The sequence below is a fragment of the Miscanthus floridulus genome, chromosome 6 (assembly GCF_019320115.1).
Source record: "Miscanthus floridulus cultivar M001 chromosome 6, ASM1932011v1, whole genome shotgun sequence".
Taxonomy (NCBI): Eukaryota; Viridiplantae; Streptophyta; class Magnoliopsida; order Poales; family Poaceae; genus Miscanthus; species Miscanthus floridulus.
In genome coordinates this window covers 85,042,669-85,059,757 of record NC_089585.1, presented here as the reverse complement: position 1 = coordinate 85,059,757, position 17,089 = coordinate 85,042,669, and the positions used below count along the sequence as shown (strand labels likewise).

General features: G+C 40.6%; 1 pseudogene; it reads right to left on the bottom strand.

Annotated features, from left to right (window-relative positions):
- Positions 1 to 16,852, bottom strand: part of LOC136460768 (uncharacterized) — a 33,582-nt pseudogene extending 16,730 nt beyond the window's left edge.
- Between the last annotated feature and the right edge of the window lie 237 nt (positions 16,853 to 17,089).

The following is a 17,089-nucleotide window of genomic DNA, read 5'->3' as shown; positions in this document are numbered from 1 at the left end:
ACCTACTATGGTTAATATTGTTTGCTCCTAATAAGTGCATGCTCTAGTACAGGTGCAAATCTAGTGGACAGGTAAATGATGATAAACTTGATGCAAAGTTTAAATTGGTTACTATATTCATAAGCTCTTTTATGCAACTGTGTCCAGCTAGCCTACCTCATAAGCCTTGCATGACCCTTGGTGTCTTTTATTTCTGGTTTTGATGGGTAAGTCTAGCTGAGTACCTTCTCGTACTCAGGGTTTATCTCCCACCTGTTGCAGATGACCAGTTCTACTTTGGTTGCTGCAAGTATTGCCTTCTCCCGGCTGGGGATGAAGACTAGACCGTTGGGCACGGTCTCTCCTAGTTCTCGTACCTGAAGATGCTTTTATGGGACATGACTAAGATCTAGCAATGTATTTGAAACTATGAAGTTATGTACTAAACTATGTTGCTTCCGCAAATTTGAACTTGGTTTGTAATATTTTATTTGCACTCTAATGGATGTAATCTGGATGCCACTTGCGAAATGTTGTAACGAATGATGTGTTGTGTTGAATCACTACGGTCTTGGTTTGTATGTCGAGAGTTGGTTGAAATCCTTCGTGATTTTCAGACTACCGGGATTATGAGAGCTTAAGTATAGGAATTTGATCACTTCGGTGATTGTTTTTGTACTTACGTTCTTATGATTTGGTCGGTTCTGTTACAGAGTTTTTGATAAGATTGTTTTGACATAAGGGTTTACTCGAAACTTGAAACTCATGGGTAGCATATGATTGATCTAAGTTTAGGTAATTGACGGATATGATATGAGAAGGCCTTAGCTGTTGTTTATCTTGTTCCAAGTTTCACTAAAGTTCTGAAGATTTATCTTTTAAAAAACATAAAAATACTACATGATGAGTTCCTATATGACAAAGCTTGAGTTTCCACTAGAGCCATACATGTTATTTAGACTAGGAAAACTTCCACATATATGCTGCTTGTATTGCATTGAGTTTTGTCAATCTTTGTTGACCCTTATGAGAGGTTTGTCATGCTCTTAAAATCGAGATCACGTACACACTATCCACATATGCACTACTCCTACACTAGGGGTAGGCGCAAAAACATGTCTTCCATCTAGATCCACCCAAATATATTCTACTCCTACACTAGGAGTGAACACAAAAACATGCTTGATAGTTTTTTCATCCACCAAATAAATGCTCCAAGTTCTTGTTGTTATCTCTCTAAAGTTTTGTTGCATAAAAGAGGCAGGGGGCTATGCAAAAGTTATTCATAAAAAAGGAAGATAAAGAAAAAAAGTTGAGAAAAAATGGACAAGTGTCCAAGATATCTAAAATAATGGGTACTTAGATGCCCGCCTAAAAAAGAGATGAATAAGATAGCCTCTGCACTCTAGCAATTGTTTCTAAGTTTTAGAAGAGAGATGTGTTTTCGAGGAGCAAAGTAGAATTAGGATTAGCCACCATATATTCCACACACATGCATATCTTGATTTGATTATATGACTCAACTTTCTTTGGATCTATTGTTTAACTTTACAATATATGCATTGCAAGTATGCCATAGCTTTCTCTCTACCTATGAACTCCACATAAGCCTTAGTGTTAGGAAGAGAAAAAAGGCATAACATCTTTATTGCCTTGGTGATGATCCACAAATACCACATATATTGAGAGACTTGAGAGTGTTATACAATGGAATCTCTAAGTTTTATTTTGAAAACTTATAAAAACTCCGGAATGATGGTTGAATAAAGAACTTGAGACATAGTGCTTGACTTGATCATTCTGTCTTTCAATTGCTCAAGACCCAAGTGATGGCTAAGAAGCCCCATGGTTGAAGGTAATATAGGGTAAGTTTGAAAGTCAGATCAATTTATTCTAATCTGAAGGAGAATTTTTTATTGAACGCATTGTAATTTTGAGACATAAAAACATTATAGCAACTCCTGATCTATTGCTGAGTTTAGCTTTGCTTAGGGACTAGCAAATGTTAAGTGTGGGGGGCTTGTTGATGGTCATTAACATCAATCATAAACCGTCAACATAACTTGTATAAATGCATAAAAAGTATCACCAACATAGGTCTAGGGGTTTAAACTAATAAATTCCACAAGTTTTGGTGAATCTATGTTTTCAGCAGGATTTAATCAGAAAACCACCAAGGAGGACATATTCGTCAAAGAAAATCATGTTTACCCGCCGTGAAACTGACATGGGAAGACTCTAGAAGACTCCAGAAGGCAAACCACCGAAGTAGAGGGCAAGTGGCTGACATGTGGGGCCAGCTAGGCCCCACCTATAGGCCGCCCGGCCCTGTAAGCCCACCTGTCAGCCCTTCCTTCGAATGTTGGTTCTCCATCGCCTTCTAGATTACATCTACGTCATTCTTCCAAGTCAGTTTGATTTGAGGGTTTAGAATTGATGCTCCGGCCTATATATACCAGCCCTTGCCCCCCTCCCTGAAGTCATCCTACAACCCTAATTTATATTCTCCTTGTTAGGATCAGAGCCAACTATTAAGAGAAGATTAGTCCTATTTAGGATCTAGTCTTGTAAATAATGGTGAGATAGAGAGTGAGGGAAGAGTTTGGAGGAGGTGCCGGTCTGTCAGTGCTCTCTCTACGGCTTGTACCTTGGCGGATCTAAGTTCTATCTGATCTTGCCCCTGAGATTTCTCTGGTAATCAACTTCTGATCCAAGTAAGCATCTTGTTTATATTGTTCATCAGGTTTGCGACTTTTTTTATTGCTTTATTCTCTTCCTAGGGGGAGTAAAGTATTAATCATAAGTGTAAGTGTGGTGCTTAGACTTAGGTTAATCATAGATGCATCCTACATTCTGGATAGGTGGTAGCTCACGAGGGCGACCCTTGTAGCCTTGTTGAATCCTCTGTAGTCCACCTCTCATTTGTAAGGGCATGTAGGACATGGTTGCGAAGGAAAAGCATCCTCTGCTAGTGTTTTTCCCTAGTAATGTCTCCAGTTGAATAGTAGAAGACATAGCTTACTCAAGTCAGAATTAAAAAAACTTAGTTTTCCTCTTTATGCTCCTATTTATCCTAACCTTGTTGCTACCCATAGTTAAGTTAGACCGTAGTTAGTCTCACATGTTTCTCTGTGGATACGCTACTTGGAATATTTCTAGGTGAAAGCTACAGCGGTATCCGTGCGCTTGTAGATTTATTTGTCTGCGTTAAAATATACCAACAATGTGCAAGTTGTGTCTGTGCGATAGGGGAAAAATGTCGGGCAAAGTTACTAATGATCACAACAAAATGACTATTGTGCCCTCTGTTTCATTTAATTAACTCTTCCTACATCAGAAGGCTGTGAAAAATCCTGCAAAATCCTACGAAGAGGAACCCTTTGGTTCCCACCAAGCACTATAATAATTCTCATGATATTTTTTATGTGTTAGGGAGGAATGACCCATAAGAAAAATAGCCAGCCACTAATTGCATATGAATAGCATGGAAGGTTAATAAAATTGACTAGAGACCGAATCTAAATATTTGTAATATCCTCTACCATACCACCATGCCACATTTGACCCAAGAAAAGAAAGAGTCCAAGTCTAACATGTTTTGGAGATTGGATTTGAACCATAGAACAGCCCCAAATTGCGACAGTCGACACGGTTTCATACGGACCCGATTAATACATTCTAACACTTCATGGAAAAATCTTATCAAGTCTACTCTCCAATAGATCCAGATTCATCATGCCTACTCTCTCTGTCCCAAAATAAGTGTCAATTCTCACTTTTTGAGAAGTCAAACATTTTTAGCTTTGACCAAATATATACAAGGAAATATTAATATTTAAAGTAGATAATTATTATCATTAGATAGATCATTGAATCTATTTTTGTAATAAACTTGTTTGGAAGTACAAATGTTGCTTATATTTGATACAAATCTAATCAAACTTAAAAAAGTGTGATCAGCATGATTACCATAGCGACACTTATTTTGGGACTGAGGGAATATTTCTATCAGATGCATCCACAGTCATCGTTTTTATGCCGAGACCATTTCTGCCCATGTTGTTGTGTTAGCGGGTTGCTGGCCCATGTATCAAGTTGGGCTCATTAGAGACTCATCCTAGGGTTAGAGAAGAACCCCAACACGCTTGTGGTCATCCTCCCATCTACTTGTAGGTCCCTAGAGCCATCATTAATAGATTGGATTTTGTTTTGATGTAAGTTTAGTTCATGCTACTTCCTTGTATTCGTGTGTTAACTAGACCATCCATTCTACATAATTCAAGACCCTCCCTTGTGATTCAAACCTAAACCTTTGAATCATATTTGTCAATATAGTTCTTGTTCTTGCTTATTCTTCGATTGCTTATAGGAATAACTTTAGTGGTTTGGTTGATTGTGCTTCACAAGATAAAAAACAACAAGTTATTGTATTGATTGGCAAGGCATGATGTCCTTGTACGGTTGTAGTTGGGTAGTAAACACCAGTTGAATCAAAGTTATCCACCTTCACAGAAAGATCAGAACACCATACCCCATCAGAACTTTTTTTGAAAACATGGTAGGAACTCTGCCTCAATTAAGATAGAAACAAGAGTTTATGTATAGAAAGACCAAACTCATTAAAGCCCCCATAGGGGCACACCAACACATCGCCTTGCTGCTGACTAGGTCTCATCTATCACATCCATATATGAGTTAATAGACCACGTAGGCTACCTGGTTAGGGTAAACATCTGTTTAGATCTGGATGAGACCTGAACTAATTTCAAGGATCTAAAAAAATATTTTGAGACTTTAGAGCAACTCCAAGAAACTCTCTATATCCTTCCTAATTGCTATGACCCAACAACTTCTTTATTACAAGGTAGCCAAAGATAGAAGATGAGAATAATTCTTTAGTGTCCACATAAGATATTTAGAAAAACTATTGAAGGAGAAAAAAAAATATAGATAATGATACAGTTAAGACGTCCGGACGGACGAACGCCTCCCTCCGCACATTTCTACAAGCTGCTCATTCCTCCCGTCCCCTCCCCCACCGTGGCATCTCCACACCCGTGCACCCACGCCACAAAGCTCCTCTGCCAAGCTGCGCCCCCACCATGCTGAAAGGTCCTAATGGCTAGAGAGGGAGTGAATAGCCTATTAAAAAATCTACAACACTTAACAAACCAGTTAGACAATTATGAGGCAAAGCAAGTGTTGCTCTAGCCTACTAAAAATACAAGCCACCTACCATAATTCTAGTTTATGTAGTTTTTAGCCACATAATGACTATGGCACTACACTAAGTCAGTGTGCTCTCAAAGGCTAACTAAAAAGCCACACTAACCAAACTAATAAGCTCTCACAACAAGCTACACTAAAGAGCTTGACAACTAGTTTGCGGTAATGTAAAGAGAATGAGCAAGATGGTTATACCGCCATGTCGAGGAGTGAACCAATCAATCACAAGGATGAATACCAAAGAAGACCAATCACCTTGGAATCAAATAATGATGCAATAATTTTTTACCAAGGTTCACTTGCTTGTCGGCAAGCTAGACCTCGTTGTGGTGATTCACTCACTTAGAGGTTCACACGCTAATTGACATCACATGCCAAACCCTGAATAGGGTGCCGCATAACCAACACAAGATGAGGATCACACAAGCCATGAGCAATTTACTAGAGTATCTTTTGGCTCTCCGCCGGGGAAAGGGTCAAGAACCCCTCACAATCACAACGATCGGAGCCGGAGACAATCACCAACCTCCGCTCGATGATCCTCGCTGCTCCAAGCCATCTAGGTGGTGGCAACCACCAAGAGTAACAAGCGAATCCTATAGCAAAACACGAACACCAAGTGCCTCTAGATGCAAACACTCAAGCAATGCACTTGGATTCATTCCCAATCTCACAAAGATGATGAATCAATGATGGAGATGAGTGGTAGGGCTTTGGCTAAGCTCACAAGGTTGCTATGTCAATGTCAATAGCCAAGAGGCTAAGCTTGAGCCGGCCATGGGGCTTAAATAGAAGCCTCCATGAAATAGAGTCGTTGAACCCCTTCACTGGGCACTGCTCGGGGTGACCGAACACTTCAGTCATATCGACCGGACGTAGGACACCAACGTTCGGTCACCCGATGCTTGCCACGTGTCATTGGCTTCAAACGTTGTTCAGCCGATCTCAATAGTCAAGAGTTGACCGAATGTGTTGCTCAAACTGACCAGACACTCTAGCACCAGCATCCGGTCATTTCTAGTAAGGTACCAGAAACAAAAAATCATGACCGGACGCATGAAAGCTCTAGTTTGGTTTTGGTGAATTGATGAAACCCTAAGAGCTAACCTAGTTTATCAAGTGATCATGAGATAGGTAGCACATTCCAAGTGGTGAAGCAAATGAAGATCATGACATGATGATGGTGATGCCATGGTGATGATCAAGTGCTTGGACTTGAAAAGAAGGAGAAAAACAAAAGGCTCAAGGCAAAGGTATAAATAGTAGGAGCCATTTTGTTTTGGTGATCGAGACACTTAGAGAGTGTGATCACATTTAGGTTCGATAGTCGTACTATTGAGAGGGGTGAAACTCGTATCGGAATGCGGTTATCAAAGTGCCACTAGATGCTTTAACTCATTGCATATGCATTTAGGATCTAGTGGAGTGCTAATAGCCTTGAAAATGTTTAGGGCGCTCTTGTCATCTTCAAAACTAGGAGGTTGCTCAACACTTCTTCATTGATATAACCATTGAGAAAAGCACTCTTGACATCCATTTGATAGAGCTTGATGTTGTGTGCACAAGCATAGGCTAGCAAGATCCTAATTGCTTCCAATCTAGCAACCGGGACATATGTTTCTCCAAAGTCAAGACCTTTAACTTGTGTATAGCCTTGTGCTACCAAACTTGTTTTGTTCCTTACTATTATCCCATCTTGATCTTGCTTGTTTCTAAAGACCCATTTGGTTCCAATCATATTGTGTTCCTTTGGTCTCTCCACTAGTTCCCATACTTAATTTCTTGTGAAATTATTCAATTATTCATGCATAGCATTCACTCAATCAACATCCTTCAATGCTCCATCTATCTTCTTTGGTTCGATGGATGACACAAATGAGAAATGCTTATAAAATGAAGCCAATCTTGATCTAGTTTGCATACCTCTTGAAATATCACCAATGATAGTGTCCAATGGATGATCCCTTGCAACATTAGTTGGTTGGAGGATTGGAACTTGATTGCTTGTACTTATTTGAATATTGGGTTGAGATGATGTACTAACCACTTGAACTTGTTTATTATCATGAGAGCCACTTGTACTAGCTTGATTTATATCATCTTGCATATTTGAGTTAGAGAGCACTTGCACTTGATCATCTTCATCATCATTCACTTGCCTAGGCCTCAATTCACCAACATCCATGTTCTTCATGGTATTTGAAAATTGAATGCCTCTAACATCTTCTAAGTTCTCATTCTATTCTTGTGAACCCTTGGTTTCATCAAATTCAACATCATGAACTTACTCAAGAGTACCACTATTCAAATTCCAAACTCTATATGCTTTGCTTATAGTGGAATAACCAAGTAGAAATCCTTCATCACATTTCTTGTCAAACTTGCCCAATCTAGTGCCTTTCTTCAAAATATAGCATTTGCAACCAAAGATCCGAAAATATACAATGTTGGGCTTTCTACCATTCAAGAGCTCATATGGCGTCTCCTCTTTCAATGGGTGACAATAGAGACGGTTGCTAAAATAGCAAGCCGTGTTGATAGCTTTGGCCTAAAAGCATTGACTCACATTGTACTCACTAAGCATAGACCTTGACATATCAATGAGTGTTCTATTCTTTCTTTCAACAATGTCATTTGATTGTGGAGTGTACTTGGCCGAGAATTGATGCCTAATTCCAAATTCATCACACAATTCATCAATTCTAGTGTTCTTGAACTCACTGCCATTGTCACTTCTAACTCTCTTGATGGTTGTTTCAAACTCATTGTGAATGCCCTTGACAAATAATTTGAATATTGCAAACACATCACTTTTAACCACTAGAAAGAATACATATGTGTATCTAGTATAATCATCCACTATCACAAAGCCATATTTATTACCACCAATGCTAGTGTATTGAGCTGGCCCAAACAAGTCCATATGCAATAGCTCAAATGCTTTACTAGTGCTCATCATGCTTTTCTTAGGATGGGTGTTTCCAACTTGTTTGCCAGCTTGACATGAGCTACAAAGCTTATCTTTCTCAAACACAACATCTTTCAAGCCTCTAACTAAATCATGCTTAACCAATCTATTCAATTGTTTCATTCCAATATGACCAAGCCTTCTATGCCATAACCAACCCATGCTAGACTTAGTGAACAAGCATGTAGATAATCTTGCTTCACTAGCATTGAAATCAACCAAGTATAGATTCTCATATCTAAAACCTTTAAAGATCGAATTAGAGCTATCTACACTTATGATCTCTACATCATCTACCCGAAATATGCATTTGAATCCAAGATCGCACAATTGAGCCACGGATAGCAAATTAAAGTTCAAGCTCTCTACTAGCAACACTTTGGAAATGCTCATGTCATTGGATATTGCAATCTTACCAAGGCCTTTGACCTTGCCTTTGCCATTGCCATTGTCACCAAATGTGATACTATCATAACCATCATTGCCATTGGTGTTGATTGAGTTGAACATTCTTGCATTACCGATCATGTGTTGAGTGCACCCACTATCAAGAACCCAATGCCTTCCTTCGACTTTGTAATTAACCTACAAAAGAAGATCAATTTCTTTTAGGTACCCAAACTTGCTTGGGTCCTTAAAGGTTAGTGACCAAGCTCTTTGGCACCCAAATGGCTTTCTTCATTGAGCCCATCCATGGTTTACCAATGAACTTAGCCTTTACACCATTTTGCACCCTTGGTAAGCATATAGAAAGAATCAAGCTTAATAGAGGATACATTTGTATTTTTTCTCTTGTTCTTGCACTCATGCTCTTCTATGACCAACTTGCTTGCAACTAGTGCAAAAATGACCATTATTCTTCACAAAACTAGTCTTGTGAGGAGCAAAAGTCAGCTTGCCTTTCTTGGGGGTATAGCCCAATCCCTCTTTGTAGAGAGAAGCTCTTTGGCTACCCAAGCACATAAGCAAGTGGTCCTCACCACCATAGGCCTTAGCCAAGGTATGAGTGAGCTTATTGACCTCCTTCTTGAGGTTCTCATTCTCAACCATTAGTGAGGTATCACAAGTGAAACCATCACTATTAGATGATGTGGAAGTAGAAGTACTACAAGAAGGGTTAGTGGAAGCAACAATGATAGGCATAGATAATGATTCATCAATTATATCACAAGTTAAGCCTACATCACAAGTCTCAACATGCTTCTTTTTATTTTGTTCATTAAGCAAAGAGGAATGAGCTTTTTCAAAGAGAGATGGCTTCTCATTGATAGCAATGCTTGTAAGTGCCTTCTTCTTGGTGGCTTTGTCATCATCACTATCATCATCATTACTTGAGGAAGCATCACTATCCTAAGTGACCACATATAAATCACCCTTCTTCTTGAAGGTCATCTTGTCCTTCTTCTCTTTCTTTTCCTTCTTGTCCTTCTTCTTGTTCTTCTTGTCATCATCTTTGTCACTATTGTATGGACATTGAGCAATAAGATGATCTTTGCTTCCACAAGTTGAAGCACCTTCTTGACTCTTTCTTGTTCTTAGATGAAGATTTCTTTCTTCTAGCGCGGTATCCTTTCTTCACCATGAACTTGCCAAATCTCTTGACAAAGAGAGCCATCTTCTCATCATCATCATCATCATCCTATGAGCCATCATCTTCACTTGATGTATCTTGCTTTGCCTTGCCCTTGGATGATGTGGCCTTGAATGCCAAGCTTTTCTTCTTCTCACCTTTCTTCTCCTTCTTTTCTTCCTTCTCCTCATCATCTCTATATGTATCATCGGTCATAATATCTCCCAACACTTGGTTTGGTGTCATGGTGTCCAAACCACTCCTCACTAGAATAGTGACCAATGTGCCAAATCTTGAAGGCAAGCATCTCAAGAACTTGTGGGAGAAGTTCTTGTCCTTCACCTCTTCTCCAAGTGCTTTGAGATCATTGACAAGCACTTGAAGCCTATGAAATATCTCCGGCACACTCTCATCCTCCTTCATCTTGAAGCTTGCAAACTTCTCTTTGGGAATGTATGCCTTTGCACCCTTCACGGCTTGAGTGCCCTCAAATGATTCCTCAAATTTCTTCCATGTCTCATGAGCTCTCTCAATATTTTTGATTTGCTCAAAAGTTCTCTTATCCAAAGCATCATGGATGGCACTAAGAGCAATGTCATTATTTTGGAGTGGCATTTCTTCGGTGACGGTGGGAGCCTCTTCATCTTTAATCTCAATCTTTGTCTCTACCACCTTTCAAACCTTCCCATTGATTGACTTGATATAAGTTGTCATCTTTACTTTCCAATAGGGATAATTTGAGCCATCAAATTGGGGTGTCTTCTTGGTGTTGTTGATTTGAGCCATTTTTACACTGAAGGTTGTTAAGCCTCAAATCATGGTGACCTTGGCTCTGATACCAATTGAAAGGTCCTAATGGCTAGAGGGGGGTGAATAGCCTATTAAAAAATCTACAACACTTAACAAACCGGTTAGATAATTATGAGGTGAAGTAAGTGTTGCGCTAGCCTACTAAAAATGTAAGCCACCTACCACAATTCTAGTTTATGTAGTTTCTAGCCACACAATGACTATAGCACTACACTAAGATAGTGTGCTCTCAAAGGCTAACTGATAGGTACTGAACTATTTCAGTATGGGAGTTGGCCCAATCTTCACGATAGTAGGTCACGATCAAGACAACTTGCAACAAGGCAGCGGGGATAAAAGGGTAACTTGCTGAAGAACAACGGAGTAACTAGCTTTATACCTGACCAAGGTTGGAGGCGACCAAGCAACGGGGAGAGAAACACCGAAACCATGAAGACTTCGACTCGATCTCCGAATGACCGTAGAACCACAACCGGAGCTAATCCACACAAGGCGGGGCAGCCGTACAGGAACCCGCAAAGCATGAACTAGCGGATCCCAGAGGAATCTCTTCACAAGTCCAGGAAGAACAAGGGTTTGAGTAAGCACTCGGCAGCTCGGCTGCAATATCACTTGAATTATCAAATTATCAAAAGTACTTTTCTAGTAGCCTAGAGGTGGTATTTATACTATGAGAAGTCTCTAAGATAGATGTGAACTAAAGAAACCACGTTGGGAGGTGGAAGGTCAACTGGCTAGAGCTTATGAGGTGGTCTTCAGTTCCCGCGCGTCTTCTAGGCTTCTGTGTAGTCTTCAATATTTTGGTCATAACTCCTTCCTAGGAAGTCCAAATGATGAACCGTTGGATGCGTTGGAAAGCTAACTTCATCATCTTTTTGACCATGTATGCTATGCACCACTGAATTATTGTAGAATGGTACAGTTTTGCATGAGATCTTTAGCTTCATGCAGACAGTTGAGCTTCAAAGCAGTCTTCACTAAAACTGGTCAGACGCCACGCTGGATACTCCAAACTGGTCAGGCATGACAGCATTGGAAACTAGGCTTCAAGATCTTTCCAACAAGTGCTCATTCACCTTCATAGCTTTTGGGAGACAAAATATATGACTGTTTCATCTGGATGGTTTTGTCATGCTGGGTTGACTCGAACGTAGCTCTCCTTTCTGATCCATCCTTGATGTATCCTTGTCTTCCTCCTCAAAGAACCTGAATAATAACAACATGCACGACTTAGGTAGATCGAAATTACCATTAATGTTTAATTGAAATTCACAAAGTAGCGCGTGCACCTCTTGCTGCATCTTTTAGGCGCAGCTATGGGTGATTGGTCCAGTAGGGACTTGGTGTGGTGTATCAACTAGTGAGGTGGTCAGAGAGGTCATCGAGGTCGGTGAAGTGGTCGAAGAGGTCGCCGCAGTGGTTGGAGAGGTCGCCGAGGTGGTCGGAGAGCTCGTCGAGGTGGTCGAAGAGCTTGCCGAGGTGGTTGGAGAGGTCCCCGACGCTGGCGTGGTCACATCATCCTCCCGCCTTGAAAAAGAGTCGTCCTCGACTCTTCCAATCCAAAGAATGAAGATAGGTCGGCCACATTAAAACTAGTACTCACACCATAAGTACTAGGCAGATCAATTTCGTAAGCATTGTTGTTGATCTTGCGTAGCACTTTGAATGGACCATCAGCTCGGGCTTGCAACTTGCTTTTGCGTTGTTCAAGAAATCTGTCCTTGCATAGATGCACCCAAACCAAGTCTCCTGGTTCAAATAACACCTTCCTTCGACCTTTATTGGCGTGCTTCTCATACATCTTTGTCATCTTTTCAATGTTTGTCTGAGCTCTATCATGAAGGTTCTTGACAAACTCGGCTCGCTTGCTTGCATCGAAGTTTACACGTTCCTACATAGGTAAAGGCAAAAGATCTATGGGAGCAGTGGGTTTAAACCCATATACAATTTCAAATGGACAAAATTTAGTGGTCGAGTGTACTGCCCTGTTGTATGCAAACTCGATATGTGGCAAACTTTCTTCCCAAAGTTTCAAGTTCTTCTTGAGGATAGCTCATAGTAGCATTGATAGAGTACGGTTCACAACTTTAGTTTGTCCATCCGTTTGTGGATGACACGTCATAGAGAACAGCAACCATGTTCCAAGTTTTCTCCATAACGTTTTCCAAAAGTAACTCAAAAATTTGGTGTCACGATCAGAAACAATGGTTCGTGGCACTCCATGTAGTCGTACAATTTCTTTGAAAAACAATTCAGCGATATGTGAAGCATCATCGCTCTTGTGGCATGGGATAAAATGTGCCATTTTGCTAAAATGATCAACCACAACAAAGATGGAATCCCTTCCCCGCTTGGTTCGAGGTAAACCGAGAACAAAATCCATGGAGATATCTTCCCAAGGCACAGTAGGGATAGGCAGAGGAGTGTATAATCCATGAGGGTTCACACAAGACTTAGCTTTGTGGCATGATTCACAGCGAAGAACATGTCTCTCCATATCTCTTCTCATCTTTGGCCAAAAGAAGTGGTCGGTAAGGACTTGTTCTGTCTTCTTGGCGCCAAAATGGCCCATGAGTCCTCCTGTGTGGGCTTCCTACACAAGTAAATTTTGAACAGAGCAATCTGGAATACAAAGTTTGTTAGCTCGAAACAAAAACCTATTATGCACATGAAATTTTTTCCATCCTTTGCCATCTCGGCACTTGGAATATGGTTCAGCAAAATATGAATCAATTGTATATAAATCTTTTATGCTTTCTAATCCAAGAATTTTAGCGTCAAGTTGGGTTAGCAAAGTGTGATGTCGAGACAAAGCATCTGCTACAACATTCTCTTTTCCTTTCTTGTACTTGACAATATAGGGAAATGATTCAATGAATTCACACCATTTTGCATGTCTTCTATTCAGTTTTAGTTGTCCTTTAAGGTGTTTCAATGATTCATGATCTAAATGTATCACAAATTCTTTAGGGAAAAGGTAATGTTGCCAAGTTTCCAAACTCCAAACAAGAGCATATAATTCTTTATCATAAACTGAATAATTTAGAGTTGGACCACTTATCTTTTCACTGAAGTATGCAATTGGCATTCGTCCTTGCATGAGCACACCTCCAATCCCAACTCCACTTGCATCACATTCTATTTCAAATGACTTACCAAAATCTAGGAGTGCAAGGACTGGGGCTGTTGTTAACTTCATCTTCAATTCTTCAAATGCCTTCTGTTGTGCTTCTCCCCATTTGAAAAGCACTTCTTTCTTTGTCAACTCATTGATTGGTGCAGCAATAGTGCTGAAATCCTTCACAAACCGCCGATAGAAACCAGCAAGTCCAAGGAAGCTTCTTACTTGGCTCACGTTCTATGGAGGCACCCAGTCCCATACAGCCTTGATCTTTTCTTCATCTACCTCCACTCCTTGTCCTGTAACAACAAATCCAAGAAAGACTACCTTGTCGGTGCAAAAGGTGCACTTCTCAAGGTTAGCATACAATTTCTATTCACGTAGGGCAGTAAGCACACATTGGATATGTTCAACATGTTCATCAAGAGACTTGCTGTAAATTAAGATGTCATCAAAGTAAACGACAACAAACTTGCCAATGAAAGCTCTAAGCACATGATTCATCAATCTCATAAATGTACTTGGTGCATTGGTTAACCCGAAAGGCATTACCAACCATTCATACAACCCAAAATTTATTTTAAAAGCTATTTTCCATTCATCTCCTTCTTTCATATGAATCTGGTGGTATCCACTTCTTAAATCAATTTTAGTGAATATGATAGCACCACTAAGTTCATCAAGCATATCATCTAGCCGAGGGATGGGGTGTCTATACCTTATGGTAATGTTATTTATTGCTCGGCAATCCACACACATCCACCAAGACCCATCTTCCTTAGGAACTAAAAGGACAGGAACAGCACAAGGTGACTAGACTTTCTTGTACGTACCCTTTTCTCATCAATTCTTCCACTTGTCGCTGAATCTCCTTGGTTTCTTCTGGGTTGGTGTGGTAGGCAGCACGGTTTGGGAGTGAAGCACCAGTCACAAGATCAATTTGATGTTTGATTCCTCTCTTAGGTGGTAGTCCTAGTGGCACTTCATCTGGAAACACATCTTCATATTCCTGTAACACATCAAAAACAACACTAGGCAAAGTAGAGGGTAAGTCGTTAGTGATAAGAAAATTGTCCTTGTACAAGAGTACATAGAACACAGCATTGGGTTCACTCAATTCTTTTAAATCCCCTTTCCTAGCCATCATAACTAAACCATCTTTTCTGGTGTCTTGGTTCTTTGAGGCTGTGGGGTTTTATTTGGCTTTGGAATCTCTCCCTCACTATTTTTGTGGGTCACTCGTAGGTGGTTCTCGCTCTCTCGCTATTTCTTCTTAAGAGCATCGTTCAAAATTTCCTCCGGTGTTAAAGGAAGCAAAGAAATTCGCTCTCCTTTGTACATGAAAGACAGCTTATTGGTTCTTCCAAAGATCTGAACATCACGATCAAATAACCATGGCCTCCCTAGCAGTAGCTGGCATGCTTGCATAGGCACCACATCACATTCCACATGATCATTGTATCGCCCAATGGAGAAGGGAACGGTCACAATGTTTGTTACACGTAGCGCACCATAATCATTTAACCATTGCATCTTGTATGGAGAATGGTGGACATCGTTGTTTCAGTTCCAATCTTTCAACTAATTCTCGACTTGCAATATTATTGCAGCTGCCATTATCAACAATGATTTGACACAACTTGTCCTTGATCATGCCCTGGGTGTGAAAAAGATTGTGCCGCTTATTATTCTCTTCTTGGACAGCAGTAACACTAAGCACTCAGCGAGAAATGAAGCAATTATTATCTCCATCATCAAGTTGAATTTCATCATCTTTATCTTGCATAATTTCTTCATCATATATTGGAGCTTCTTCCTTAGGTTCGCTTTCAAATTCCCATTCACCTTGCTCATTTATAATCATGGTCCTTCGACTAGGACATTGAGCAGCAATATGTCCTCGACCTAGGCACTTGTGACAAACAATGCCTAGGGTATGGGAAGAAGAAGCAGCAGCTGATGCAACAGAAGGGGTTGCTGTGCTTGCAGTAGGATGTTGTTGTTCTTGCTGAATTGTAGGTGAAGAAGTAGTAGAAATCGTTGTCTTTGCAGCACCAATGGATGGAGGAGGCCTAGTAGCAACTCCTTGTGATCTTCCCCCACCAACAGAGGTACCGGGCTGCTACCGACGCCATGGGGCTCAAATTGATTGGCTCCCATAAGACCTTCTTCATCCCTCTTGCTGAATTTTCCTCTCGGTGCGCATAGATTGATCAACAAGGTCTTGCAAATTATGATATGAAAACATTTTAACAAAACCTGAAATTTCTTCATTGAGACCATTCAAAAATCTTGCCATTTTTTACTCTTCATCTTCTCTAATTCCAGATCTCACCAAGAGTAACTCTATCTCCTTGAAGTAGCCATCAACAAATTTTGATCCTTGTCTCAATGTTTGTAACCTATTGCGGAGGTCTCGCTGATAGCTTGATGGCACAAAGCGTCTTCTCATCACTCTCTTCATCTCAGCCCATGTGTTGATATGATCATGTCCCAACACACGTTGATTTTCTTGAACTTGGTTCCACCATGTGAGAGCGTAACCCGAAAACTCAACAGAAGCAAGGTTGATACGCCTCTGATCAGAAAGATTATGCACTCTAAAAACCTAATCACATTGCTCCTCCCATTCAAGATAAGCATCAGCATTTTCTTTCCCTAAAAATTTTGGGACACTTAACTTTACACGAGCAATGCTATCCAGATCATCTCTATTGCGACGACCACGATGATTTCCTCATCATGACTAGCACCACGATGATGTTCATGTGGCTGTCAAAACGGCCATGGTGACCAAAAGGATTTTCATTATCATCAAACCCCGCCTCATACTCATCATGAACCTCATCTTCATCGTCAAAATGTACACGACGATCACATCCACGTCCTCCTCCATGCTAATGATCAAATTCAGCACGCCGTCCACCACCGCACTGATCAAAATCAGCATGACGCCCTCCACCATGACCACCACGACCATTGTCGTCGTGGCCATGAAATCCAGCACCCAAACCAGAATTTTCATCACCAAATTCTTCACGATGAGTGTCTTCATGTTGATGTTGTGGACCTCGACCACCCGCTGCAGGGAGACGTTCGTTGAACATCCTCTCCATTGCTTCCAAAAGCGAGTTGGCCATTTGGCGTAGCTCCACCCGTGCAATAGGGGGTTCTTCATCTCCGTGGTTCCCACCATGAACACTCGAATTGGATCCTACTATGTTAGACCAGTTGCAAGAAAAAAAGTGGAATAGGTAAATTTGTGGAAACACATAATCTCACCTCTTACTTACCCAAGTTCTTTCCTGATCTCAAAGACCGTGACGGTGCTGGTGTGGCAGCTTCAACGGAGGTGGTAGAGAGGTCGTAAGGATTACGAATCGAACGTTCTGGTTCAGGTTTTTGGTGGAGCTAT